The 27511-nt window shown below is 43.0% G+C and overlaps 1 long non-coding RNA gene across 1 annotated transcript in view; it reads right to left on the reverse strand.

The window, feature by feature from the left end:
* Positions 1-9650: 9650 nt before the first annotated feature.
* The window catches only part of LOC122240312, a 52176-nt gene continuing 34315 nt past the window's right edge, over positions 9651-27511 (reverse strand). Inside the window, exons 2-3 of the long non-coding RNA XR_006219817.1 lie at positions 19778-19885; positions 9651-9779 (exon numbers count right to left, since the gene is read on the reverse strand). This is a non-coding gene — a long non-coding RNA (uncharacterized LOC122240312). The remainder of the gene's footprint in view (positions 9780-19777; positions 19886-27511) is intronic.

Raw genomic sequence — 27511 nt, forward strand, 5'->3', positions numbered from 1 at the left:
CCTAATGGGTGTGAAGTGGTACTTGGCTATTTTTGAGGATAGTAAGGAGGTCTGTGGGGCCAGGACAGAGTGAGTGAGGGGGAAGCAGTAAGGGATGAGGTCAGAGAAAAAGCAGGAAGCCAGATCCTTCTGTAGGGTCTGAGAGTCACTGTGAGAAGTTTGGCTGTTACTCTGGGTGAGATGGAAACCCTAGAAAAAATTATAGTTTCACAAGTTTTCTACAGATTGGTGTTTTTGAACTAAGTATTGGATACTCTAATAAGGAAAGCCCTCCTCCAGAGTTTGAAAACAAGTCATGGAGATAAGTTTTGCAGAGCTCTCAATAGATGCCTGGTGCCTCTGATAACACAATGAGGCCTGAACAAGCTGTGTTCTTGCCTCTGCCTCCCTCTCTAGATGCCAAAGCAGAGATGCCATACAGCCACCCATGGGGGAGGACAATGGCAGATTGCTTTCCCTGAAGACTTTCACTTTATGGATTATCTCTAGGCAGGACTCCACCACTGAAAACTAAGTCACTTTAGTACCTTTCACTATTTTAGATTATTCCCACTATAATTCAGGATGATGAAGAGTTGACATGGAGATAAAGGGTGTTTTCTTGGAACTGATGATATTAATGATTACAAAGACAAGGGTAGGTAGAGTCTCAGAAGGGGGATAAGAACCATATACATCAGGCACTCTGAAGCCTTGCAGAATTAAATAGGTGAATTCAATCCCAAGGCCCATATGCCTCAGAAAGGACTGTCATAAATTTCTGAGATGCTCAGAGCTGGAGAAAGGGCCCCAAGGGAAGCCTGAAAACACATTTCTGAGAAGTAAAGAGTACTTCTCATAATCTCACTTCCCCTGGGTGACAGAGATAAAATCTCTACATCCATATGAGTATTCCAAGGAGTTCTACAGTTTCCCAACAACAAATAATCTGGAGAGAATCACCGCCCAACCACTTTTTATAAATGCTATAAGATACAGACTTCTGTGTGTGAGTAGGGATGGGGATGGATGGTGGAGAAGGAGAGAATTGTGGGGTTGTCCTTCTGGTAAAGGAAAAGAGACAGAAATCAATTTACATAATGGCATTCTATATTTTCAAATGGGAGTTAGGGGAGGAAAGTATAATAAAATCTTGAAGTCCAAATGACTAATTTCTTTCGGCAAGGAAACATACCATGTATTCCTAGCTTCTGTGTCCTGTGTTTCTTTCCATCTAAAAACCATCTTATTCATTGTCCACTCTCAAAATATTATGATTATCACCCACCCCCGGGGTAAAGAGACTTTACAGCTTGCCTCACCTCATAGTCCCATCTCATTTCCTTTCTCTGTGGATCTTGACAGAGGTCCTGGGTTACCTTTAAGCCTTCAAACATGTACAGTAAAAATGGGACTAGGATATAGGAGAAGAGTGTTCTTCCTCCTCTCAAGTAGAAAAATAATAGACCTTAATGGCAGTGTACATCTTACGTCATTCATTCATTCATTCATTCACTCACACATTCATTCATTCAAAAATATTAAGCACCTTTTAAAGGCCAGTCCTAGGGAATTGGGACTGGAACACAATAGGGAGGAAACACAAATAGGGAGGAACACAATAGGGAGGAACACAATAGGGAGGAAAAAGATGTGTTCCCTGCCTGCATGGCACTCATTATCATTAAGAATATTTGTATATAATATTCTTGCCCAAAATGTGTAACCTGAACCTAATGATAAAATGATCAGTCTACAAAAGAACTTTCCTCAGTAAGTTGACTTTCTATAAAACAACTGACCCATGCTGTTCAAAACTGTTAATATTAGGAATGACAGTCTGAGGAACTGTTGCAGATTAATGGAGAATAAAGAGACATGACAATGAAACGTAATGCAGAACCCTGAGCTGCATCTGCATCAGGGAGAAATATTTTACTATAAAAAAATCAGACAATTAGTATACTTAGAATATGGACCATATCTTATACACACAAGCACACAAACACAAACACACACATTGGAGGGAGGAAGTAGTGGGAAAATATTAAAACACTTGGTCAATCCTGGTGAAAAATAAATGGGTATTAAATATTCTATTCTTGCAATTTTCTGTAGTTTTCATATTTTTTCAAACCAAAAAGATATGAGGAAAATAAGAATATCCCAGCAGAAAAGGTTATGGATTCTCCTCCCCTAAATACTCTTTATAAACAAACTTGCCATCATTTTGGTTGGATCATTCCACCCAGAATGATCTAGCCCCAAATCAGAAACTTTAGATCAAAGGAGTGGATGGAAGATAGAACTCTTTTGACTTTGCTTTATAACCAAAATTGTCAGCCAGCCAAAAAACCTTAAAAGTAACCACAACCATGGTTCATGTTAGTACAGTTATAAAAATTCCATATTCTTATTATCATTTTGTGGGATTAACACAAACTAATAAACCAGGGCCCTAGACTTCAATTCTAGAGATATTTGGGAACATGGGAAGAAACTGGAAGAAGAGAAAAATGGTATCTGGCAAGTATTAGTACCAGGTATATGTGCAAGATTTAGGGATGCGTTAAGAGGGGGGTGAAAGTGAACCAGAATTTTTTGAGCTGCAGGTAAGGCACATATGTTATTTCATTTATCCCCCATGTCACCCCAATGACATAAGCATAATTATTCCACTTTATAGACAGTTTAGATAACTGTCCCAAACTCATATAGCCAGTAAAAAGGAGAGCTAGAAATTGAATTTGAATTTTATAGCAATTGCTATAAAAGGAGTATTTGAGCCATGCTCTTTTATTTGCTCCAAGGTCACCCTCTGCTAACGTCTTTCTTTTCCTCACAAATAGATATTGATGAGCCAGAACTGGAAGTAGTGGGACCATCAAAACTAAAATGTCCAAATAAACATTGTCCTGATAAAATCCAAACTTAATTTAATCTAGGGCCAAAATGTCTTTGGATTGTCCTTTTGGATGCCAAGAAAGATTTCAAAGAATTGCTATACCTACCCCAGTAGTTCCCAGATATGATTTAATAGCTAATTGTAATTCCTGCCCACAACGTTAGCCCGTCTCCTTTTGCTTGGCTTTTAGTGGAATTATAGGATAATGGATCTCAACAGGAAATAGAAGTCATCCTCATAGGAATACTTTCATCATATTATTCTTTCACCATTTTATTCTAAATCTTTTCTGGTCACTGCCTCATTCTTAGGAAGAAAAAGAACAATCTTCAGTACAGTTAGGGAGTGGTAAAGAAGAAAATGAAACCTTTACTCTTATTGTGTAAAGGAAGATGGGGGTGGGGAGCAGACATTTTCTAAAATGGGACCCAAATGGTAAGAAGATGGTTGTAATATTCCTGACAGCTAAATACCTACAGATTTGGCCTTCCCAAACTTCAGCCATCACTGAGGCTTCCGGTTGCTGCTGGCCCACACCATTAGGAAACATCTGTCAAAAAGGACAGCTCCAACTGGGACAAAAGAGGGTAGGAAGGCAGATGGTGCCAGTTTAATGAGGATGGTTTAACAAAACATCTTTTTAAAAGTTTATTTATTTTGAGAGAGAGAGAAAGAGAGCGAGAGAGAATGCCAAGCAGGCTCTGCACTGTCAGTGAAGATCACAACGTGAGGTTTGAACTCAGGAACCATGAGATCATGACCTAAGCTGAAACCAAAAGTCACACGCTTAACCAACTGAGCCACCCAGGTGGCCCTAACAAAACATCTTTTCAAGCCTCCTAATTCATTTGGCCATTTGCTCCCCAGACTTGGCTGCCAATCACAAGCAGAATGGGAATGTTTTCCAGAGAACAGACATCTCTTTTTTATTCTTAATTCAGAAGAACAAGTACCAGAAAAATTTCAGCTTTCATGCCACTCCAAAGTATGATTAACCCTATTCCAGATCTAAAATAGGAGGTTGATTCTAGTGAAAAGGACTTCAGTTATGTCTGATTGATCATTCTTGTTTGGTTGTCATTGACAACTAGAGACCTAACCTAGTAGAACATATAAAAATGGAGGGGTGCCTGGGTGGCTCAGTCGGTTAAGCGGCTGACTTCGGCTCAGGTCATGATCTCACAGTCCGTGAGTTCGAGCCCCGCGTCGGGCTCTGTGCTGACAGCTCAGAGCCTGGAGCCCGTTTCAGATTCTGTGTCTCCCTCTCTCTCTGACCCTCCCCTGCTCATGCTATGTCTCTCTCTGTCTCAAAAATAAATAAACGTAAAAAAAAAAAAAATGGACATCAGTGTTCCCCATTGTGAGCCATGTCTGTGGCCAGCTCTGAGCTCACAGCACCTAGAACATTGTTAGTATTTATTAATCATCCGTAGAAATAAGCACAAAGAAGAATGGACATCAGGCATCAACACAGATATCTTTGTGTATTTTATGATTTTGTCATTATTGTTTTAAACTTATTAATGAATATGGACTTGAAATAAGGAATAATCAGTATTCTGAACATGCTATTAGCATAGGAAGATAAACAGAGAAGATAAAGGATTGCCTTCCTATTTCAGTTTCAAAGGGAAACACCAAATATGTCCAGAAATAAAGGGTTGACAAAGAAGACTCAAAGGATCCTGACTTTATTAGAGAAATTCCATAAAAAGTTTAGAACAAATCTAAGAAATTCCAACTGAAATCATTGGTTTCAGATTTTGGGGGATAGCCAAACTAGCCTTCAATTCAATTCAGATGATACGAAGTCCCTTAGACTTTTAGCACCTTGTCCACAACAGACCTCTATCTAGTATGTTCCTACACTTTGCAAATACAGCATATCCAGGGCCAGCTTCCTGCACACTCCCTGGTCCACCCTCCTGTCCATAAAATTGGTAATTCTAAACAGAGATCCTATCAGCTCTCACTCAGATTCACTAAGCAGCCATCAGAGAGTACTGCCCTTAAAGCAGGATAAAGACCTAAATTACATCCTTCCTGATCACTACACTGCATTAGATACCTGAAGTGTGGGTATTCTCTACCCTCCTTCTGGAAAATGACACTTTTCTCAAGTCTTAAAAAGACACTCGTGCGCGTGCGCACGTGCACATGCACGCACTCTCTCTCTCTCTCCCAACAGACTTGCAATTTTCTGTTCTCTATTAAGTTGAAACTTTTAACATTGTATTTATAAGTCTTTCTTTTCACTGTTGTTCTATCACTTACTCCTACTATTAAACTTTTCTGTGGCTCTTTTCATGAACAGGACAAATCTTTGCCAACACTTGCACATGTTGCTGGCATTGACATTAGCCCTCATATAATCTGTCCCTCTCTGCCTAGAACACGTTCTTTTTCAAACCCTGTCCAGCATGACTTTCCTTCTGGAAGCTTCTGGTCACACCTATAGATAGATATCTGGTCTTTCCAGTATTCTTTCCTTGCCTCCTACTCTCCCCTCATTAATGTCCAGTGGCATAACTCACAGGCCTAGAACTTTGCACAAGAACACACAGGTAGAGAAGAGGGCAGAAGTAATAAGTGGGGGTGGGAGTGTTGTGAGGAGCAGAACTTCTGCTTGATAATGCTTTCAGCTTGCATTTCCTTCCCCAGCTAAAACCTGAGGTACAAAGAGTTACTGGACTACAGCCAAGGAAGTACCCCACACTCTGTAGCCCACTTTGGTGATATCAGAGATCTGACACAAGAACTGAGGTCTAGGTCTCTTTCATCACAACAGAGTAAAAGTATAAACGAAGAAACCCACTCATCTGGATAAAGTACAATATCTGTGAGATATATGATTTCCTCCAGTGTCTTCTCCCTGAACATGTCACAACTGAACAGACAATCCAGAGTTTTATTACTTCCACTGTTTTACTTTATTTGTAAAATAAGTCACCTAAAGCTTTGTCATTAGGCAACATAACAGGATACTCAAACTGCAGTGGCTTCATTTAAAGGTAGCCTGAAGAAGGGAGGAGGGATACCATAGTCAAAGGATTAAATGGTGTCTAGAATAGGACTTCTCTTGTTTCAGGAAGATAAGGAAGTATCCCTGAAATGCCCTTATAATATAAGCTTCCAGAGAAAATAATTTTCTGTATTTATCATAATTTTCCTGTACTATCTGTAAATAACTACACAGAATGGTTCTGTGTACTTTGGGTTGGGTCTAACATGAGCTATTGGAAGATCCCTCAAGTAAAAACCACAAAAAGTTTCTAAGTGTGAAAGACTGGATTCAATCTATTAAAGATAAGATTTCAACTACATGTAAAAGAAAATAAAGGCAAATTCCAAATTATAAAATTCATGCACCACAGTGATTCTTTGTGCAAAAGAACTCAAGCAAAATCAACATTTTTACCTCCCATAAATAATATACACCACCACCATTACCCCCAAATCATCACACAGTCAGTTACACACAGTGCACAATGGTGGCAAATACAAAATAGTCCTCTCTGGGAACATACAACTAAGGGCATTTCATCAATACTTACCCACCTGCCAAAATAAGTTAAAAAAATACATAAAGTATAAATGAGGAAGGGTATTCCTAAGTCAGAAATGAATAGTCAAGGCAAAGGCATGTCAACATCCCAGATATCTTCCTAGTTGATGGAAAGTAAGAGTAGTAGTAAGAGTAGTAAGGACCTAATTTTCCAGGTTGGTAAAACTAGTGAGTATCTTTCTGTATACTCCATGGGTCAGCCTGAGAAAGTTGCATGGATGATGAAGCTTGCATGGATATCCCCACCTTGGCATTGTGTATAACTGTTTCCCAGCAAAACATGGTTCAAGCTACATCTTCAACTTTGGACATTACCCAATAAATACAGCGTATCTATGCCTTTCTTCCATGCCCCCCACCAAAAACACAAAACAAGCTCCACCCACACCTTGAATCAGTAAATTCAGTTTACCCAACTAGACAGATCCAGTTAAATATAATATATTATAAAAATATAATTATTATTATTATTCTCAACCATGGTCTGTAAAGGAAAGGAAAAGAGAGAAATATCATTGCAGTAATAATAAATATGTAAATTCTCCCCTAGGGAAGGAGAAGTAAAAGTCAGATAGCTACACTGAAAAGTTGGAAAGAAAGCTGGACTAACCAAATTCAGCTTATAGTAAAGAAAATAAATATCCAAACTTGTATACTAGGGGTCTTTTGAGAACAACCTCACCAAATAGACCACTTACCAGGCATCCTCCCACCCATGATCTTACTTTGTACTATATTCTGTTTGCATGTTACTTGGAAGAAGGCTTTGTCTCCCCTTCTAAAATAAAGTCACTCTAGGGTAGGACCTGCTTCATGTCTGTCAATGAGACTAGAAACCCTAATTCTATAAGTAAATATTACTAACCAAGACTTGAAGGCATGGCAGCCCCCAAACTGTCTGCTCCTTAGACCAGGAGGAAACACAGTCACCTCCTCCAGCTCTCCTACCTACATGACCACCCCGAGCCCTACACCTCTCAAATTCATTCCCAGTCTGGCAGAGGCTGAATTCCAAGTCAGTAAAAACCCATCCTGATGTAAACTTCATGTTTCACACCAACTGTGTATAGACCAAATCCATCCACTGAAATGTTGACCAAAATCTATGTAAATGTGGACCAAAACATTTTTGCTTCCTTCTCACAATATCTATAGAGTTCTTGCTATACTCACACTCTACACTAGTATCATTACACCATTATTTGGGTAAACAATCAGGTAGCCAGCTTTTCTTTAGAGGCTGTATAGACTCCATATTATCTAGTATCATTCTGGTATGGTTGTGAACAAGGTGGTTTTTCCTAGTCCCTCTGGGATAATTTCAGAGAAGACAGGGAAATGCAAAACTTGTCACTCATGATTTGACACATTTACATCTTTATTTTAAGTCAGAATCCAGTTTGGAAATTCTTAACATTTCTATCATCACATCAAAACATGATGATCAACCCGACAAGTCAGAAAAGCATAAGCTTCTGCATCTAGAGACCTTCAGAAACTAGATGGGCTACCAGAAAAAAATAAAAATGACATTTTTCAAACACGAATCAGAAAAGGCTGGGAAAAACCAGGAAAGATGTGCAATTAAGGGATTAGAAAGTGATGTGATACATTGATGTCAACAGTGAAAATCAGTTTCCTCCCTATTTCCCCCTATGATTTTCAACTCCCTTTTCTTAACCCTGAATCTTGCCAACAATGAACACCTAATAAAAATCCTCAGGAGAAAGCAGTAGAAGGAAATCCTGTCCACCTTATTTTCCAAACTATAACATATGACGGCCTTTGTCTACAATGAACACTGATCCATGCTCCTTTTTTTCCCAAGAAGCCTTGCAAACAGTTTTGTTTGCCCCCTCAAGTCCTTCCTTTCCTTGTCAGCACATATTCTAGAAATCCATTCAGTGCCCCATCCATCACTATACCCCGTCTCCACATTTAGAATTGCAGCTAGGGATTGTCGGAGCTCATGGCTCCTTCTGCCATGTACCTCCTCCCAATATACACCTTCAGTAATATGCTACACATAATGTATCTTAGGAAAGGCTGACTATGTCCCTGGTTATCTTCCTTCATATATTTAACTGTGTCCTTCTGTCCTCCCATGAAATTACTTGGCTGTCTCTTTCTTGTGTCCTCTCTCACCAGAGTGTGCTTGGTTCCTGTCATAGCCCTAGGTAGCTGTTCTATACCACTACCATCTGCCTTGGAAAGTTAATTGTTGTGTTTGTTTTGCTGTAGGAAAGAGAACAGATCATCTGAGTCATATTAAAGTTGTATTATGCCACAATGTCCTGAGTTCTTACCCAAATATAGATCAATATGGCTTTTCCACCAAGATCCATCTGCCTCACCCCAGCTCAGGCAACATAGTCTACACAAAGAACATTGGGCACCAATTCTTAAGGAATATTCTTTATCCCTCTTCACTAGTTCTTTTTAATCCCCACTTTGCTTTGTGATTTCTGTGCTAATAAAAGAAAAAAGGGACAAGGATAAACCAAAAGATATAATCCAAAAATCATATTTATCAATTTGAAATATACTTGGTTAAAGATACTGGACTTTCCACATGATTTTGCTTAAACTAAGGTTAAAATGAATCTGCATTTGAGGGCATATAACACATATTAATTGATAATGGAGAATCATTCCCAAGAAACTCTAGAGGGCAAGAGAAAGACAACCTTGAAATCAACATTTGGCACATATAAGCAATAAAATAGGTGTCATGCATGGATAAGCATTGTCTGGGCTTCTGGTGTTGGAGTACTGCCCACAGTGTACATGGTCTTGGGAGCAGAGAAGGGTGGAGAAGAGTTTAAGACCCTAAGGCCTTAGATTAAAGAGTTGCAAATATGTACTTTGATAAGAACAAATGGCCTGTTGGAGACCCAGGAAGCCAGACCTATTTCAGGCTTCTCCACCAAGGTTTTATAAATTAATAAATTCATGTACATAAAATTGATAGATTCCAAGAGAAAGAACAGAGCCATCAAGTTTCAAGGTTTATTTAGCCCTGGCTCATTTACAATATACTTGGGAACTCAGACAAGTCTTCATACAGTGTTTTAAAGACCAGTAGGCAGCCACACCCCAGGGGATCTTGGTAATCTTTCCTCCTACAGCCTGACCTGGCTTATAATCAATCCTACCACAACTTTTTTAAAATTAGATAAGAAAGGCACAGAGATACCTTCATAGCTGTAAGAAATAGATAACTTGCTCCTTTAGCATGAGGGAAGAATATCTTCAACTCCTCTCTGGTGATGGTGGACCACCTTATAAAACTGGATCTGATATTCTGCAAAGTCCACACCAATATCCTCCCTAAGAAGATATGATATAGAGACTTTCAGAATCTCAAGTGAGAAAGTGTGTCAAAACATGAAGGAGGCAGCAGAGCCAGATGAAAGAATCTTCATTCAAAGAACATGTCTAAGCATACTATGTGCTGGACCCTGTGGGAAAGACAAAGATGAATAAAGCAAGCTCTGTACCATAACAGGAAGGAAAGGCCAGGAAGGAGGGCAGGGCAAAGAGGTGGGAAGGACTAAGTAGGAGAAGTGCCAAAGAATAACCTCTCCTAGCTCATATTTTCCTCAGGAGAGCTGAGTGTAGGCCTCCAAATCACTCTGACCCCAGCAAACCTACCTGCTTTTCCCAAATTTGCAGGGCTTCTGGTCTATCTATACCCCCCAAAGCAAAGTCAGCCATGAAATATGCAACCCCCATAGCAGAACTCCAAGCCCAGTCTTTTTTCCTCTCTGGCTCTGTGTTAGTTTCCTTGTCAACTCTATAAAAATGAGAAATCACTTACCCATGAGCTTTTTATTTCTCAAAGGAGAAAGACCTGAGAAGAAAGTGCAAGCCAAACCCAGGGACAGGGAAAGGCTTGGCTAAGCAGAGTCAGCACTTGAAGCGGAGCTTGGCAGGGGCCCTCTAGAGATAGGGCCCTTGGGGAGGCTGGGCATTTGGGGGAACACCAGCAGGTTGAGAAATAGTGAAGGAGTTGGATTAGACAGAATTCAGAAGGAAAGCAGGAGGTGGGGAATGGAAGACTAGTGGGGCCATATCTGGGTGAGTTGGTGGAGTGAGGGCTTAATTGGGACTTTGTTGGAGACTTTGTGGCAGCAAGATGTGAATTTAGAAGTAAATAAATTCTCCAGACTCCTGGGTATAGAGGTTGTACTGGTTGGCAGGAGGAGAATGTGGGGAGCTAAGTGGAGTCCAGCCTGTGGTAATTTGGAGGCCAGTCCCTGATCCAGCTAAAGAGCCTCCTCAGCAGCCCTTTAAACACTGACAGAAGCAACCCCCAATGGCCCACTGAGAAATCTCCTACTAGTTTCCTCTACCACCACCATCCACCCCTGCTCCCTCACCTGTTTCCCATCACTCCGGGAATAAAACTAAAAGGGAACTGGCTTCAGGTTTACCAACAGGGATTTCCAGAGACACTCACTCAACGTTCTTAGCACATTGTAACTGAATAACGTATTCAGCTTGTGCTAGAGGAAATAAAGGAAAACATAGTCCTTGCCTAGAGAATTTCCTGCTTTGGGATCCTCTTCCACACCACCTGTCTTTCTGCTGAGCCTGGTCCCCTTTCAGGTGCTGCTGGGTGAAGGGTGCACCCATAAAGCTGACAGGATGAAGCTGCTGCCATTGCTGCCCCCGGCTCCCTCCCTGTGCCACCTGGGGATCCCAGAGACCCCTACATGGATATGAAAATTGCCTCCCCTACCATGTCCTCCACAATGCTGCAATCAAAAGACCCTCAAGATCAGCCCTAAATGTTTCAAAGTGAATGCAGCCTGACACAACTAGTGCAAAGGAAAGTGGGGGCCAAGGAGAAAGAGAAACAGAGGCAGGCAGGCAAGCCAGGCTGACAAGGTCTGGAGAAAGTGCTGGGAACAGAAAGGTTAGGGATCACATGGAGAAGAGGGAGGAGAGGGTAAGGACTGGGACTATGTCTGCATTGAGAGCTAAATAAGCACCATGCAAAATATAAGCAAATAATGTATTAGTGATGGTCAATTAATTTGAGTCAACAATGTAATCACCTTCCGAGCATCACCATCAATGCCTTCAAGCAGCTTTTCGTTAAAGGACCCCCCAAAATATGCATATGCAGCCTACAAAAGGGGAAACTGAGGCAGAGTTTAGAAACCTTCAGGCCAGTATACATGCTTGAATCTAGGTTTCAAGGGAAAAGCAATGAAGCAAACAAACATGTGTGTGAAGACCTGAGACTTAGCATGGCAATCTGGACCCTGCCTTCTTCCCCAGGCTTTCGTGGAACTCTGCAAAGACTAGCTCCCCAGCTCCTCTCAGGGCCAGGGGAGACCCTAAGAACATTAACACAAGCAATCTAAAGGGAATTTTTCTCTCTGCCTCCATCCCTGCCAGCCACATTTGAAGGTCTCAGAGGTAAGATGTTTGGTTATATCCAGAACCCAAGGAGTCTCTTTAGGAGCAGGAGGGAGGGTGAGTGAAGAGGGAAACTTCCAGAAAAGTCTTGCAGAGAAGACAAGAGAGCAACACCCACCAGGTCTATCCCACTCCCATGGACACTTAGAAGTTTAATAAATTTCAGTGTGTCCAGGATTTACATGTAATTAAAACCAGGAACTGGGTAATTAAACTTCTCCAAGTTTACCCTCTTCCTCCCCCACAGACACACATCTTTTATGAAAGAGTGAACCAGATCCTAAGCTTCAGAAACTACCTCCACTACAGAGATGGGTTTAATTTCAGCAAAACAAATTCATCAGACACTCTGGAAAGGATTTCCTTAGAGCTACAGTAGGTAAATGCTAAAAACAGAGAAACACACACACACACCCCAAACAGGAAAAGGTAAGTCTTCTCTTTGCTGTTATTTCTTTGCCTGTTGGATTGAAATCCAGATGATGTGCCTCACATAAGAGAATAAAAGATCTAAACATTAGGAGGTTAATTCCCCTCTAACCCTCAGCTCCAGGAAGGAGATGATTATTTCCTTCCTCAGCCATGGCACTCTCAAAAAGGATTACACAGCCTGTAGGTAAGAGATACACATCAGAATCCTAGTTTGCTGTCCTATCCCCCAAGGCCTCCCTCTCCTGTTTGATCTCAAACTTTCAGCACCTCTCAGTGTCCATTCTTTAGACTCCCCCTGTGAAACCACCTCAGGGAGAAGGAAAGCATCCCAAAAGAGGAGAAGACAAGGCCCTGTTCTCTGGCATGTGAGAATAGAGACACACAAACCCAGCCTGGCTGTCCACATCGGCTTGCCTCTATTCCCCTTCTTGCTTGTTCCCCAATAGAACTGTTTATTCCAGGCAAGCGAAGCTCTCTCCTGCCTGGCTTAAGTTTTGCTCATTTTGCTTCAGAAACAACAGAGAAAGGTTCTCTTCCTCTTTTCCTCCTCCATCCCATGCCCTGTTGGGTTTCTCCTTCTACATCCCACTCATAACAGTCCTCTTCCAGGTAGCTTTCCCTAATCAACTAACTGGATCTGATTCTGAATTTGCCTTGGTCCTTTGCACTTGTTGGTCTGAGCTGAGTGTCACCAGGTAATTTTGTGTATTAGTTGCAGGGAGGGTGTCTATAAGACCCCCAAGGGCAGGACCTTTGGACTGAGTATCTCAGGAAAATGCAGGCCTCACCCTCCAGTACCAGGCTGGGAATGCTCCTGGGAGCACTACTACCTGTTTTTCACAGACAGGAATATTAAACTGGGGCTCCAGCAAACACCAGGAATGACTCCTTCTGTCACATCCTGTGAACTGCCCCTTCAGAATGACTTTTCAGAGCCATTTTGGAAGAGCACACATCCTCCACTGTGTCTTCTCACACTCACCTTATATTAACTGGAAATACTGGTTCCCAGCTGGGTTCTCACTTTATTCTACAGACTCAGAAAAAAAACTTGGCAGTGTTAAAAAATTGGATCCACCCTAAAGGACAAACATGTGTCTCTGGTGAGGATGCTCAGGGCTGTGCTGCAGGCTGTGAAGCCAATCCCCACAGAGGATGCCAGGTGACCAGGCACCTGCAGCAGCAGTTGTAAGTGCTCCTGTGAAGAAGATGGTTGCATGGAATAGGTTCATTGTACTTAAAACAAGAGAGACACAAAGTCACCCTAAAAATCACTCACTGACCACCTCCCTACCTCCCCACCTCCCCACCTCCCCACAGGGTTGTTTCATACCAGACCAGCCTCTTTGGGAAAACAGGAGACCCCACACCTCTCCCTCTGCAGGACTGCTCTGAGCAGTGGAGGTGGACGGGGGAGAACAGAAACAAGATGTGAGTTAGAGAAAGACTGAGATAGAGAAGAATTGGCAAAGCCCAACTGAAATCAGAGGGAGAGAAACAGAGTGGAGCAGGGAGTAGAGAAATGGACAGAAGACAGAGGGAGACAGAGGAAGTGAAGTAATATGATGGAGGTGGGTGTGCAGAGACACAGGGAGAGGGAGGGTGCCTCTTGCTGCAGGAGGGAGAGAGGGGCAGGAAAAGAGGCTGTTGAGAAGCAGATGAGGGGAAATGGGGGACCAGATTTTGCTTGCCCCATTTCTGGCTATGCTGGCCATTCAGGTCCTGAATCTTCCCCTTTCCACTCCCCAGTTAGTCCAATGGGAGCCATTGGAAATTTTGGGAGTGCACTTAAGGTCCCCTTGAGCCAGGTGTCTTTGCATCTGGTGCATTCTATGGGAAGTGCAGTGAGGAGAGTCAGGAGGCCTGCTGGAGGTACTTTACCAGAAGTGAGAGGTGTGTGCAAAATATAAAACCTGGGGGCTTTGCCTGTGCATGCTGGGCCAGAACTTCCCAATGTCTCCTTGCACCCCTCAGACAGGCCTACATGGGGCAACTAGTCCAGGGAGGAGATGTAGCATATCTTCAAACACAGGAAGGGGAACACAAATTATGTAATTATGTGTCACTCTTTTATCACCTCATGGCCTCTGTAACCCTTCATATATATATGTGTATATATATATATATATATATATATATATATATATATATATATATGAAATTCTCTTGTATATAGGAAATAAAGTCACTGGCTCATTTTCCACCAGGTCTCCCAAAAGAAGAACCTAAATCAGTGGAATTCAATCCCTTTCAATATTCCTTCCTACTCCCAGCCCCACTCACTCACTATCAGCAACTCAGTATCTGCCCCCTGGAGTTTCCCCTGCCAAGCATTCCAAGCACCCCAGTGATCATGGAATCCCAGCCCAAATCCCAGTCATTCCACCTCCTCCTCAGTAATTTACCTGGCATTCCTCCTTCCTCCTCTTCCCCCTTGCCCACCCAATGACACTTTGACACTTGGCCTCCGGGGAGTCTCCCCAAAGACAGGCAGTCACTAGTGAGCACTGAACACTGAAAGGGAAGAGTCAGGGCAGCCTGGTGTGTGGGAAAGGATTCCAGATCTAGCAGATAAGGAGTCTCGTCAGCATCTGTCAAATATATCATCTCCCTCCAGCATCCTTGTCTCTTGCCTCCTGGCTCCTGCCAATCCATTTCCATGCTGAGGCTGGGGACTGAGCTCAGGTGCAAATCTGGGAAGGGATTCCAGAGCTAGCAGATAAGGAGTTTTGTCAGCATCTGTCAAATATTTCATCTCCCTCCAGCATCCCTGTCTCTCTTGCCTCCTGGCTCCTGCCAATCCATTTTCATGCTGAGGCTGAGGGACTGAGCTCAGGTGCAAATCTTTAGAAGCCTAGGCTCCTCGTGCCTGGTCCACTCCAGACTCATTTTTGTCAGGAATGTCACTATCCTTGCTTTTTTTCTTTGAAAACTTTCAAGGACACTTGGAAGTTGAGGTTGGAGATGGAATCCAAGAAGGGAGAGAAATTGCTCTGTCTGCTCAAATATCTTGATTTCAGCGCCTTGTCTCCACTGTACATCCCCAAAAGCCAAACTTAAAACTTCAGGCAATGGCAAATAAGGTTAAATATCAGGAAGACTTTTTCAGTGTTAATGAGGTCGTGAGTGCCTCCTGAAACCAGGGGAGATGGGGGAAAAGACGTGGTTGGATGACCAAACATCATTTCCTGATATATGCAATTTTTACCATTGAGATGAGTGGCAAGCCTTTCTGGATTTGAAGGGAAACTTCTTGGCAGAGACCTGAGAAGCCTGGGCAGCCACAAGAGGATGGCAGAGAATGACTCTCTCTGCAGAGCTAGCCCTGCGCCCCGGGCGCTGAAATAGGGCTGGGCTCCCAGGCTGGGGGAGCCCTGGGCTCCAGCAACAACCCACAAATTTCTGATTTTGGAAATCCCTCCTGCAGTCCTCTCCTCTGGCATCCCTATTCTCATTGGCCCCTGAAATGCCATCACCTACTCAGCCCCCTTCCATTTTCTGGTCCCAGTACTGTGGGCTGTACCACTTTTCAGAGAACAGATGACATCCTGCCTCAGAGGTGATGCTTCACAGGGTTCCAGCTGATAACTAGAGCCAGAACTGGAACCCATGTTTTTTTAATTCCCAATACAAGGGTCTTCCCATTTGTGCTGACTGCTGCTCATAAAAGAAAAGCATACTTTGTAGTCCCCAGTGGGAACCCAGCTCAGAATGCGAGGTTTATAAAACTCATGTCAAAACTATACCTTTTCCCATTTTATGTATATTTACATACATGACTGCTGCACAAAGGACAGTTAACCACGGAGCACAGACACGTACACCACAAACACCATGCTGTGTACACACTCACCCTCAGCACACACACCCCTCTGTCCCTCAGAGTCCCACAGCCCCCGCACCTCCCTTCCTACTTCCTGAGCTGCAAGAGGAACTTCTCCTCATTCATCATTTGGTCTTTGTCTTGTGTTTCCAGAGGCTCCTCAAATCTTCACACAGGTAAGAACTTTCCTGGCTCTATCCTTGGTTCCTCGTATCATAGCCACAGTTTCCCCTGGCACTACTTGGAGTCACAGGGAAAACAGGAAAAACTGGTGGTTTCTGATCTCTCTTCTATGAATCTGCCCTGTTGACCATGGCCCTCCTGCCAGGAGAGGTCTGACCCATCTGTGATCCACCAGGATTTGCCCCATATCCTCTCAATGTCCCTACACTCTGATATACTTCTCTATCCAGAAGAAACCTCTTCCATTCTTGGGGGTGAGGGTGCTGGGCTCCAATTTTACAAACTCAGCCTGGGCTTATTGGGCACAAAGTGCAAAAAGAGGATTTGAATTAGACTCAGTAATAACTTCCCAGCACAAGGGGTCTGAAAGCCTCAGCTTGTGTGAAATTCAGTAAGAAAACACATATGGCTTTACCAGAAGCCTCAAAGAGGCAAGGACTTGTTTTGGACCTGTCTGGGTGGTACTGGCCAGAAAGAAGTTTTCACTGTGATTCTGGTCATCCCAGCCTCAGAAGGTGGTTCACAAAGACTTCTGGGGACTCTATGGCCTCAGACAGAATAGGTAGAGCATAGATCCAGGAACTGCAGCCTGGTTACATCATCCCAAATCTTGGGGGTGGGAGGGTACAGAAAGTATGTCTGAACCCTCCACTGTCTGTCTACCTTTCCACCCTGTCCTCATCTCTTTATGGCCCTCCCTGGTCAGAGCAGGGCCTCTGAGCTCTTCTAATGCAAGCCCTGAGCTAAAGCCTCAGGAACCAGTCTCCACCAAGCCTCAGACCTGGGACCCTGATGCCATCCCCTTGTGCCTGGCAGGACAGAGACATCCACTGCTTAGGCTACCCAACCTCTCACACCCCAAGTACAGACAGCCTTTCTCTTCTGGCTTCCTGCTTCACCCTACCCCATACCACAGCCTGAAATCTGGCAGAAGTTTGCACAAATCAAAGACATCTTCAGCTATGAGTCTTCAGGCTTCACTGGGACAGCACACACACATACACACATGTACAAATGCACCTGCACACATGCAGATACACACACACAGATACTCACAATTATATACATGCACACAAACATACCCTCAGAATATTCACATATACACACTTATACGTCACATTGTCACATGTATGCAACACAAAGACACATATTCATGAACTTATACATTTACAGAAGGGCATGCACATCCAAACTTATACACTCTCATACACTCATCAAACACCCTTGTACACATGTACACTATATTCTTTTCTTCTAAAAATCCAGTGCCCAGTCCTCTAGATTCTAGAGATCTAGAATATCCAGGAGAAAACATGTAAACCCACAGGAAACATATTTTCAGTTTCTGGGCCCATACTGGAACTCCTTTGTTATATTCCCCTTCCTGCCACAGAGTCTGTAGGACTCTGGCCCACACCATGGAAATGGAATCTGCAGAGATAACTCATTCCTTCTCTCAACAGACACTTTTGAGCACCTATCTGACACTCCTCGCCTCACCTTCCACTCCCACAACTTCAGCTAAGGCAGTCACATAAAAGAAAAGAATAAAACCTTCTGCCCAGTTGTATTGTGAAATTATAAACCTTCTTCCCAGTGGTATGGCTCAGAGGCAAGGACCTGAGTTCAAATTCTACTTTTGCTTCTTAATATGCTCTGTTACCTTGGGCACTTGATACAAACTCTCTGATCTTCAGTTTCATCACCTGTAAGATTCAATTAATAACATTTCCCTAATAATTCTGGGAGGATTAAAAGACAGGTAAAACGTCCATCAGCAAAGTGTCCACCCACGGAAAGCAACCACATTCCATCTCCCAACCTCCGTGGTGATTATCTCCCCCAACACACTTCCAGTCCTGCTGTCCTTGACACAGAAACCTGGTCTCTTTCAGCCACAAATCTTCAGTTGTGAAAACTTCTGGAAACTTGATCTCTGGGTTGCCTGACTCCATGGAACTCACTTGCCCCAACCCTGACTCCCACCCCTCTTGGCCCATTATTGTCCCTTTCCAGGTTAGATGTTCTTTAATAACCTTTAGTGCTGCTGACCTCAGCCAAAATACTAACGATGAAATGCTGAGCCTGTGCATCGAAGGATTTGAAGTGCTAATCATCTCCAAGGGAGCCGTCCCAGGGAAAATCTTCCACTATTCTTTAATCCCTTACCAGCACCCTGAGCCCACATGATTAACTAACCTTTCTTAGTATACCTATAAATCATGCATCCTTTCTTAGAAAAGAACAGAGCCTTCTGCACATCATGAAAAAGAATACAGAAACTTGCACCACACCACCCACCCTTGTGCACCAAGGAACTAGACCCCCTTGCACAATTTCCCAGAACTGAGATAACATCTGTATCTGATATTATCAAGTATGTATGTAATCAAGCAACATTAGGGACCACTGTACTCCCTTTGCTGATTAACTGCCCTAAGTTCCTTTAAAATCCCTGGGCCAGGCAGAGACCTGGGAGTTGCTCTTTGGACAAGAGTCTGCCTTCTCCTCAGGTAGATGGGCTCCTGAATAAAGCTCATATTCCTTTCCAAACAAACCTCCCCTCTTGAGTGTTGGCTTTTGGAGAAATGATGGGCAGCTGAACTTGGGTTTCAGTGACAAATTTTGTTGAGTCAGCTGGGAACCAGAGCCCCTCTGGTGTCCAACCCACCGTGGAGCAGTTGGCCTGTACCATGCCAGGGATCCCTTCTAGTCTATTGGGCTAATAATTCCTTGGAAGACCACAAGAGAATAGCTGTTCTGGGCTAGTTGGTCTCTGGGAAGGAATTTGAGGGATCTGTCCCTGCTGACGTCCAGACTATTTAGGTCTTAGGGAAAAGGCCTGCTGATTCCAAACCTAAACTGCCAATTTTGTTTTTGCTTTGAATGGAAAGGAAAGGAAAATTTGGTGACGCTGAGGATCTTTGGTATTTAACTTCTATTCATTATTGGAGAGTGAAATGCAAGGACCAGTGAACTTCAAGGTAAAACTGCAAAAGCTGAGGCTTTGAATATGGAAGACAGGAGCCAGGACCTGGGTCCTAGCTCAACTTCCATTTATCCCAGTTTTCTTGTACTTGGTCTTCTTGAAGGGGTGTAAGGTTCAATTGGGACAGCATATCCATTATACCTCCACCTATATGTCTCTCATCTCCTCTCTTCCCCCACTGAGTCATTTCTTAAGAATGACAGGACTTCTGTTAAAAACTGAGAACAAACTGAGGGTTGATGGGGGGTGGGAGGGAGGGCAGGGTGGGTGATGGGTATTGAGGAGGGCACCTTTTGGGATGAGCACTGGGTGTTGTATGGAAACCAATTTGACAGTAAATTTCATATATTAAAAAATATAAAAAAAAAAAAAAAAAAAAAAGAATGACAGGACTTCTTAATCTTGTTCCCAAGAAGAGTACAAACACAGAAAAGCACACACTACACAAATTAAGTCAGGTAATTTGCATACCTGGGAAAGGGAGAAATCTCTTCTTCCATCTCCATAGTCCATTTTCCTCAATGTACTGATGCTATATTATGTAATATCTGTATCCCCTCCTTCTCTGGACAAGAGATGCTGTGAAATGTCAGATGTAAAGTAAAGTTTGTCATAAAAAACCCTCATAAAAAAGTCTCCCAAGTACTGGCTTTGGAGCGGGGTGTGGGGGGGGGGGGCAGTTCCTGCACTGTGTCTGCCTTCAAATCATGTGCAGATCATTCCCCCTTCAGGAGGTTTGCTTCAGGCTTTCTAAAGATGTAAACAGAGACATTCAACTCCTCTTTCCAACTTTGCTTCTGTCAAAGCCCATTGCTTTCCATGAAATTAGTTTCACAAATGACCAATTTCTGACAATCTCAAATCTAAATTCCTTCACTGGTATAGTTTTTAATTCTCTTCTTTCTAGGATGGCCCAAATAGAAAGTCTCACTTGGGGGTAAAGAAGTAAAATTTCTTCCCTTAGTACCTTCCATGAGGGGCTCTAGGAGAGAGGTGAGGTGGTTACATGGGTGGTGTGCATACAAGGGCTGCTGTGTATCAGGCTAGAAAGTAAAAGAAAGGAAGGGATTGCACTGTGGCTGCTGTTTCTCTTTCTCTGTAAACCTCTTATGACTGCAGCAGATTTATAGGGGCTCCAAGCAGCCCAGTGTCTTAGCCATAATCTTCCCAGGAAGAAAACTCATTCAGGTTCTGTTGAGAGGTAATGAAAAGTAAATATCAGTGTTTGGTACAAATATATCAATGAGGGTGGGGGGCGGAAAGCAGGCAGTTCCTTATAGCTGGTTGAAGTCCTTCAGGATTTGTGTACACGCACTCACACACATGCACACAATACACTGCACACACACACACACACACACACACACACACACCATATCCAATAAGTCTAACAAATATGCACATGTTTCTAGACCTAGCAGAAAGAGGTGGCCCACTCCTTGGCACATATTTCCACACAAATTCAAACACATATGTCCATATAGTTTGCACATACGCATGACTTTCAATGAAGTTCTTTATTCATTGAAAATTCATTGAATAAGGGTGGGGCACAGTGAAGGTGAATGAGAGAATTTGTGAATATAAGCTTCCATGTGTCACTAAGTGTCTCTCTGACTACATGCCACAAAAAAAATAAATTGTTTTTTCATTTTTCATTATTTAGAATTATCTACTGTCTTTCAACTACTCTATGCCATCAAGTTTCAATGATCATCAGTCCTTTACTGAGCCACTACTCCCTGCAGAAGACAGCTGAAGGGTTAGAGGCATGAACTTTGCTGAAACTGGGTACAAATCCTAGCTTCACTACTCACTTTACACAAGTGGCATAACCTCTCTGAGCCATAGTTTCAACTTTTGTAAAGTGACCAAAACAATACTCACCTCATAGAACATTTGTGTTAAATAGATGATTATGTAAAGTGTTTGGAACAAAGTATAGGCATAGTAGTCAACAAATGTTATTATGCTATTATGTTTATCATCACTTTGTGGGAATTAGAGATATGAAGAGATAATACATGAAAGAGATGTTCTTTTCCCGTAGGAGGTTTTTATTTTTTTATTTTATTTTTTTTCAATATATGAAATTTATTGTCAAATTGGTTTCCATACAACATCCAGTGCTCATCCCAAAAGGTGCCCTTAGGAGGTTTTCAAATCTCATCAATGAGACAAGATAAATACATGAAGAGACGAAGGACATGGAAACTTAAAACTCTTATTTGAGCCCTAACATGCAATTTGTTTCCTAAATCAAAGCCCTGTTTTATCATTTTTAGTAGATTTCAATGCTTTAATAAGATTTTTTTTTTCCTTTGGTCATTCATCATCCCCATGTTTCACCACTTTACATACACCACATATCCATCCCACCCTTGCATTTCACAAGTTGACAGGAGAATTCTTTGGGTAAAGGAGATTGTGAGAGTTCATTTTATAGATTTCCCTGTTTCTTGGCAGAGGACCATCTGAGGACTCCAAACCCAAATGAGACAGCCATGCCTATGGCCAAAGAGCCTGCACCCTCCTGTCTCCCCCTTCACCCTTTAATCTCAGAAATTCTTCCTTATCATCTATCTGAATATGTTTTCCTTGAATAACAGTCTCTCTTATCACCCATTCTGATTGAGGATGAGGTACAAAAACCATCAAAGCCTGAGGAATATTCTCAAATGCCCCCTGATAACATTGTTCCAGTGCCTATCAGTTCAGGTCTCTGGAATTATAGGTCTCATATATTTTGTTATTAGCCCAATACAATCATCAAAATATTCCTTAGAAAGGTTTAATTTGGTCCCTACCAGGGTACAGCCCTTTATGTAGTCATCTTGTCTCTCCTTAAAACTTCTGAAAGAGGAAAGCACCCTAATTCTCCTGAAAGATAGTTAAAAGGTCCTATTTCAATCCTCCCAACTTCCATAGCCTCCTAAATTAGTATTATCACATTATCACCCATATGAATAAGAAACAGTACAACCTTGAGGTGGATCATGACTAAAATGAACTAATAACTCTTCAGGCCATCACATGAAGTAGGGGTAACAGAATTGACAGTTCTCCTAACCCCACAATGCTTGCCCCAGGAGAGCCCCCGAGGACCAGGCAGACTCCAACATGGGCACGGCAGGCATTTTCCTAAAGTGGCAGAGTGCCAAACCATGGCACAGTGTCTGGTGTGGGAGGCCTGGGGACAGGAGGGCAGCCAAAGCCCAGACTTCTCCCCCTTCCTCAAATTCAATTTTCCCAGCCTTGGCCCCTCCTCTTGTGCTCCCAATTCTAAAGTTTTCAGACCTTCCATAGTGCTTATCTGAGGCAACTATCATCCATCATCTAAGGTGAGTTCTTCTGAAACCTGAAAGAACATACAAATACCTTGAGAGACTGTTGAAAATGCAGGTTCTGATTTAATAGGTCTGGGTTGGGGCCTAAGATTCTGCATTTCTAGCAAGCTCCCAGATGATACCATGCTGCTGGTTCATGGACCACACTTTGAAGACCAAGACATATGTGACTTGTAACAACTGCCTCCCAGGGAGAGTCTATCTCTCCACATCCTTCTGTCTGTCTGTCCTCCACATGGCAATGAGAACATATCTCATTCTTTTCTGATTCAGCAATCTCACTCCATGACACAATACACAACACAAACCTGGCTCATAAATTCCCTTCAAATGCAAATACAAACATCCCTCACAAGAGTCTCATTCTTGCATGACTCCTTTTTAAATGTCTGTGTACACTAGAATTACTGTCCCTTTTATTTTCCAATTCACCTATGTGACTTTTATTTCCCAAATTGCTCCATAGGCATCCTCCTCCATGAAGTGTCTCTTGACCAATATCTCATTCTCAGTTTCTACTCATACCTTTCCTTCCAAAGTAAAGATGGCTTCATCCCTATACAACTAATACTTCCTGTTTCAGTATATTTTTCTTCCCATTTTGGGTGTAAGTTTTCTCTCCCCAAATAATATTAGATGTTCTTATAAGGTTTTTACACCAGTCTTTATTTTTTTTTAAATATAATTGTCGAATTTATGTATCAGTTCTAGCAGACTTTTGGTGGAGTCTATCGGGTTTACCATGTATAATATCATGTCATCTGCAAAAAGTGAAAGCTTGACTTCATCTTTGCCAATTTCGATGTCTTTGATTTCCTTTTGTTGTCTGATTGCTGATGCTAGAACTTCCAACACTATGTTAAACAACAGCGGTGAGAGTGGACATCCCTGTCATGTTTCTGATCTCAGGGGGAAAGCTTTCAGTTTTTCCCCATTGAGGATGATGTTAGCTGTGGGCTTTTCATAAATGGCTTTTATTATATTTAAGTATGTTCCTTCTATCCCAACTTTCTTGAGGGTTTTTATTAAGAAAGGATGCTGAATTTTGTCAAATTCTTTTTCTGCATTGATTGACAGGATCCTATGGTCCTTTTCTTTTATTAATGTGATGTGATGTATCCCATTGATTGATTTGTGAATGTTGAACCAGCCCTGCAGCCCAGGAATGAATCCCACTTGATCATGGTGAATAATTCTTTTTATATGCTGTTGAATTCAATTTGCTAGTATCTTGAGAATTTTTGCATCCATATTCATCAGGGATATTGGCTTGTAGTTCTCTTTTTTTACTAGGTCTCTGTCTGGTTTAGGAATCAAAGTAATACTGACTTCATAAAATGAGTCTGGAAGTTTTCCTTCCCTTTCTATTTTTTGGAACAGCTTGAGAAGGGTAGGTATTATCTCCGCTTTAAATGTCTGGTAGAATTCCCCAGGGAAGCCATCTGGTCCTGGACTCTTATTTGTTGGGAGATTTTTGATAACTGATTCAATTTCTTCGCTGGTTATGGGTCTGTTCAAGTTTTCTATTTCTTCCTGTTTGAGTTTTAGAAGTGTGTGGGTGCTTAGGAATTTGTCCATTTCTTCCAGGTTGCCCAGTTTGTTGCCATATAATTTTTCATAGTATCCCCTGATAATTGCTTGTATTTCTGAAGGATTGGTTGTAATAATTCCATTTTCATTCATGATTTTATCCATTTGGGTCATCTCCCTTTTCTTTTTGAGAAGCCTGGCTAGAGGTAAGAGAGAGACTCTTAAAAACTGAGAATAGACTGAGGGTTGATGGGAGGTGGGAGGGAGGGGAAAGTGGGTGATGGGCATTGAGGAGGGCACCTGTTGGGATGAACACTGGGTGTTGTATGGAAACCAATTTGATAATAAATTTCATATTAAAAAAAATATATAATTGTCAAATTGGTTTCCATACATCACCCAATGCTCATCCCAGCAAGTGCCCTCCTCAATGCCCATCACTGCTTGTTCTGCTCTCTCCCCCAACCCCCATTAGCCTTCAGTTTGTTCTCAGTATTTAAGAGCCTCTTATGGTTTGCCTCCTTCCCTCTCTGTAACTTTTTCCCCCTTCCCCTCCCCCATGGTCTTCTGTTAACTTTCTCAAGATTCACATGTGAGTGAAAACATATGGTATCTGTCTTTCTTTGACTTATTTCACTTAGCATAATACTCTCCAGTTCCATCCACGTTGCTGCAAAGGGCCAGATTTCATTCTTTCTCATTGTCAAGTATTATTCCTCAATTGATGAGTGGATAAAGAAGATGTGGTTTGTATGCACCAGTCTTTAAAAACAAAACAAAATAAAACAAAATAAAGAAACAAACAAAACACATCTAAAGGAGTTGGTACCTGTATGGGTAATCCTGCCCATAGGATGCTTCCTTGGAATCACCAATTCCTTATTGGGAATATGAGAAATTTCACAAGTAAGAAAGTAGCTTACTATCCCTTGCTTGCCAAGCAGGACTCAAACATAAATACAATAGAAAAACACTGGCTGTTCTATGCCAACCATAAAACCTAGACTATTTTAACCAGAACCGCAGGTGTCATTTGGAAGCACTTGACTTTTAGTACACTTGGTGCATGGAGAGTGCTGGCTGTGCTGGTCTGGAGGAGAGGCTGCTGCATTGGCTCAGAGTCAGTCCTGCCCAGTAAATGAGCAGTTGCCAGGTACAGAGGGGTGGAGTTTGGTATAAGGGGGTCCTGCCTCCACTGGGGGCCTCTGTGCTGCTCTCTAGGGTCCCACCATGTTGGTGTTGGTGGGAAAGTGGAGCCACCCCATTCCCTTGTTCAGGCAGCACTTATAGAATAGCTAGGGCAATCAGCATGCCCTGTGACACAACTATCCAGCGTTTTTCTTTGGCAAGTGGCTGGGATTCAAAATTCAAAGTCTTAAAGGATCTGGCACCACGCGGATCCACCCCTCTACCCCTCATCCCTTAGATTAGAGCCTCTCCACGCTGTGTCTGTTGTCCTTTTCCCAGAAAAATAGTCCCCTGCCTGCTTAGTGCATGGAATCTATGGTGTAGCATATCTAAAAAAGCAGCAATAAGGTTATATGCACTCTTGGCAAGCCCTCTGGGTGAAAGACCTTTTGCTGGTGCCTAAGGGGTCTTTTGTCCTAAGTACTCCAGGAAGGGGACTGTTCTTTCCCAGTGAGCCCCAGAGATCTCTACACCAAGCTGTGCACACAGGGTCCAGCTCCCTTTCTCCCAAGGAGCAGGCACCACAGCTCTGCTCTGGAGAAAGTCACACACTTTGAAAACCTCAGAGTTTTAGCTCCAATCTCTGTTTACAAAAAAAATTGCAACACTCAGTACTTTTGGCTCTCCTGTCCATGGTCTAGAAAGGTTTCCCTCTTGTGTGAACCCAAGTCCACACCCACTCAACCCCTCTCCCTTGCTCTCCCTTTTGTCTCTCCATGGAAAGGGTTCCCTCCCCTCCAAGACACCACCATTTTTCTCACCCCAATTCACTTCTATGAACCTTGTACCAGCCACACTTTCCCACCAACTTTGGAAATCCTTCTTCCAGTCTACAGATCAATTTCCTAGGTGTTCAAAATGATCTGACCTCAATATAACTGTGTTTGAGGGACGAGGAAAGCCTAGGGTTTCCCTATTTCTCTGCCATCTTAACTCCTCCCTCAAACTTTAAGTGATTTAAGAAAGTACCTATTGAGGATCCTGGGAAGATGGTGGCGTAGGAGGACACTGGGCTCACCACGCGTCCTGCTGATCACTTAGATTCCACCTACACCTGCCTAAATAACCCAGAAAACCACCAGAAGACTAGCAGAATGGAGTCTCTGGAGCCAAGCACAGATAGAGGCCCACGGAAGAGGGTAGGAAGGGCAGAGAGGCGGTGTGCACGCCACGGACTGGTGGGAGGGAGCCGGGGTGGAGGGGCGGCCCGCCAGCCAAGCAGAGCCCCCGAGTCTGGCTTGCAAAAGTGGAGGGTCTGGATGGAGTGTGTTCCAAAAGCAAGCAGGACTTGACATCTGGAAGGTTATAAGCTAACAGCTCTGCTCGGAGAACAGGAGGGCTGGAGGACAATGGGAGGGAGAGTTGTTGAGCCCCAGACGACAGAGCTCAGCTTGGCGGGGAACAAAGGTGTTCACCAGCGCCATCTCCCTTGCCCATCCCCCATCCAAAATCCCAAAGGGAACCAGTTCCTGCCAAGGAACTTGCTTGCACCGTGCAAACACCCAAAGCTGTGCTTCTGCGGATCCATCTCTCCGGCGGGTCTGACTCCCTCCTGGTGCCCCAGGGCCCCTCCCGAAGTGGATCTCTGAAGGACAAGCGAGCTGATCCTGTCCCTTCCGCCCCTGTGCACCTTGCCGATCCACCCCAGCTAATATGCCAGATCCCCAGCACCAAAAGCCTGGCAGTGTGCAAGTAGCCCAGATGGGCCACACCACCCCACAGTGAATCCCGCCCCTAGGAGAGGGGAAGAGAAGGTGCACACCAGTCTGATTGTGGCCCCAGAGGTGGGCTGGGGGTAGATAGCAGGTCTGACTGCGGCCCCACCCACCAATGCAAGTTATTCAAGACAGCACAGGGGAAGTGCCCCGAAGTCTGCACCACTCCAGGGATTATCCAAAATGACAAAACGGAAGAATTCCCCTCAGAAAAACGTCCAGGAAATAACAACAGCTAACGAACTGATCAAAAATGATTTAAACAATATAACAGAAGGTGAATTTAGAACAATTGTCATAAAATTAATCGCTGGGCTTGAAAACAGTATAGAGGACAGCAGAGAATCTCTTGCTACAGAGATCAAGGGACTAAGGAACAGCCAGGAGGAGCTAAAAAATGCTATCAACGAGCTGCAAAATAAAAT

Source organism: Panthera tigris, chromosome B4, assembly GCF_018350195.1.
Source record: "Panthera tigris isolate Pti1 chromosome B4, P.tigris_Pti1_mat1.1, whole genome shotgun sequence".
Taxonomy (NCBI): Eukaryota; Metazoa; Chordata; class Mammalia; order Carnivora; family Felidae; genus Panthera; species Panthera tigris.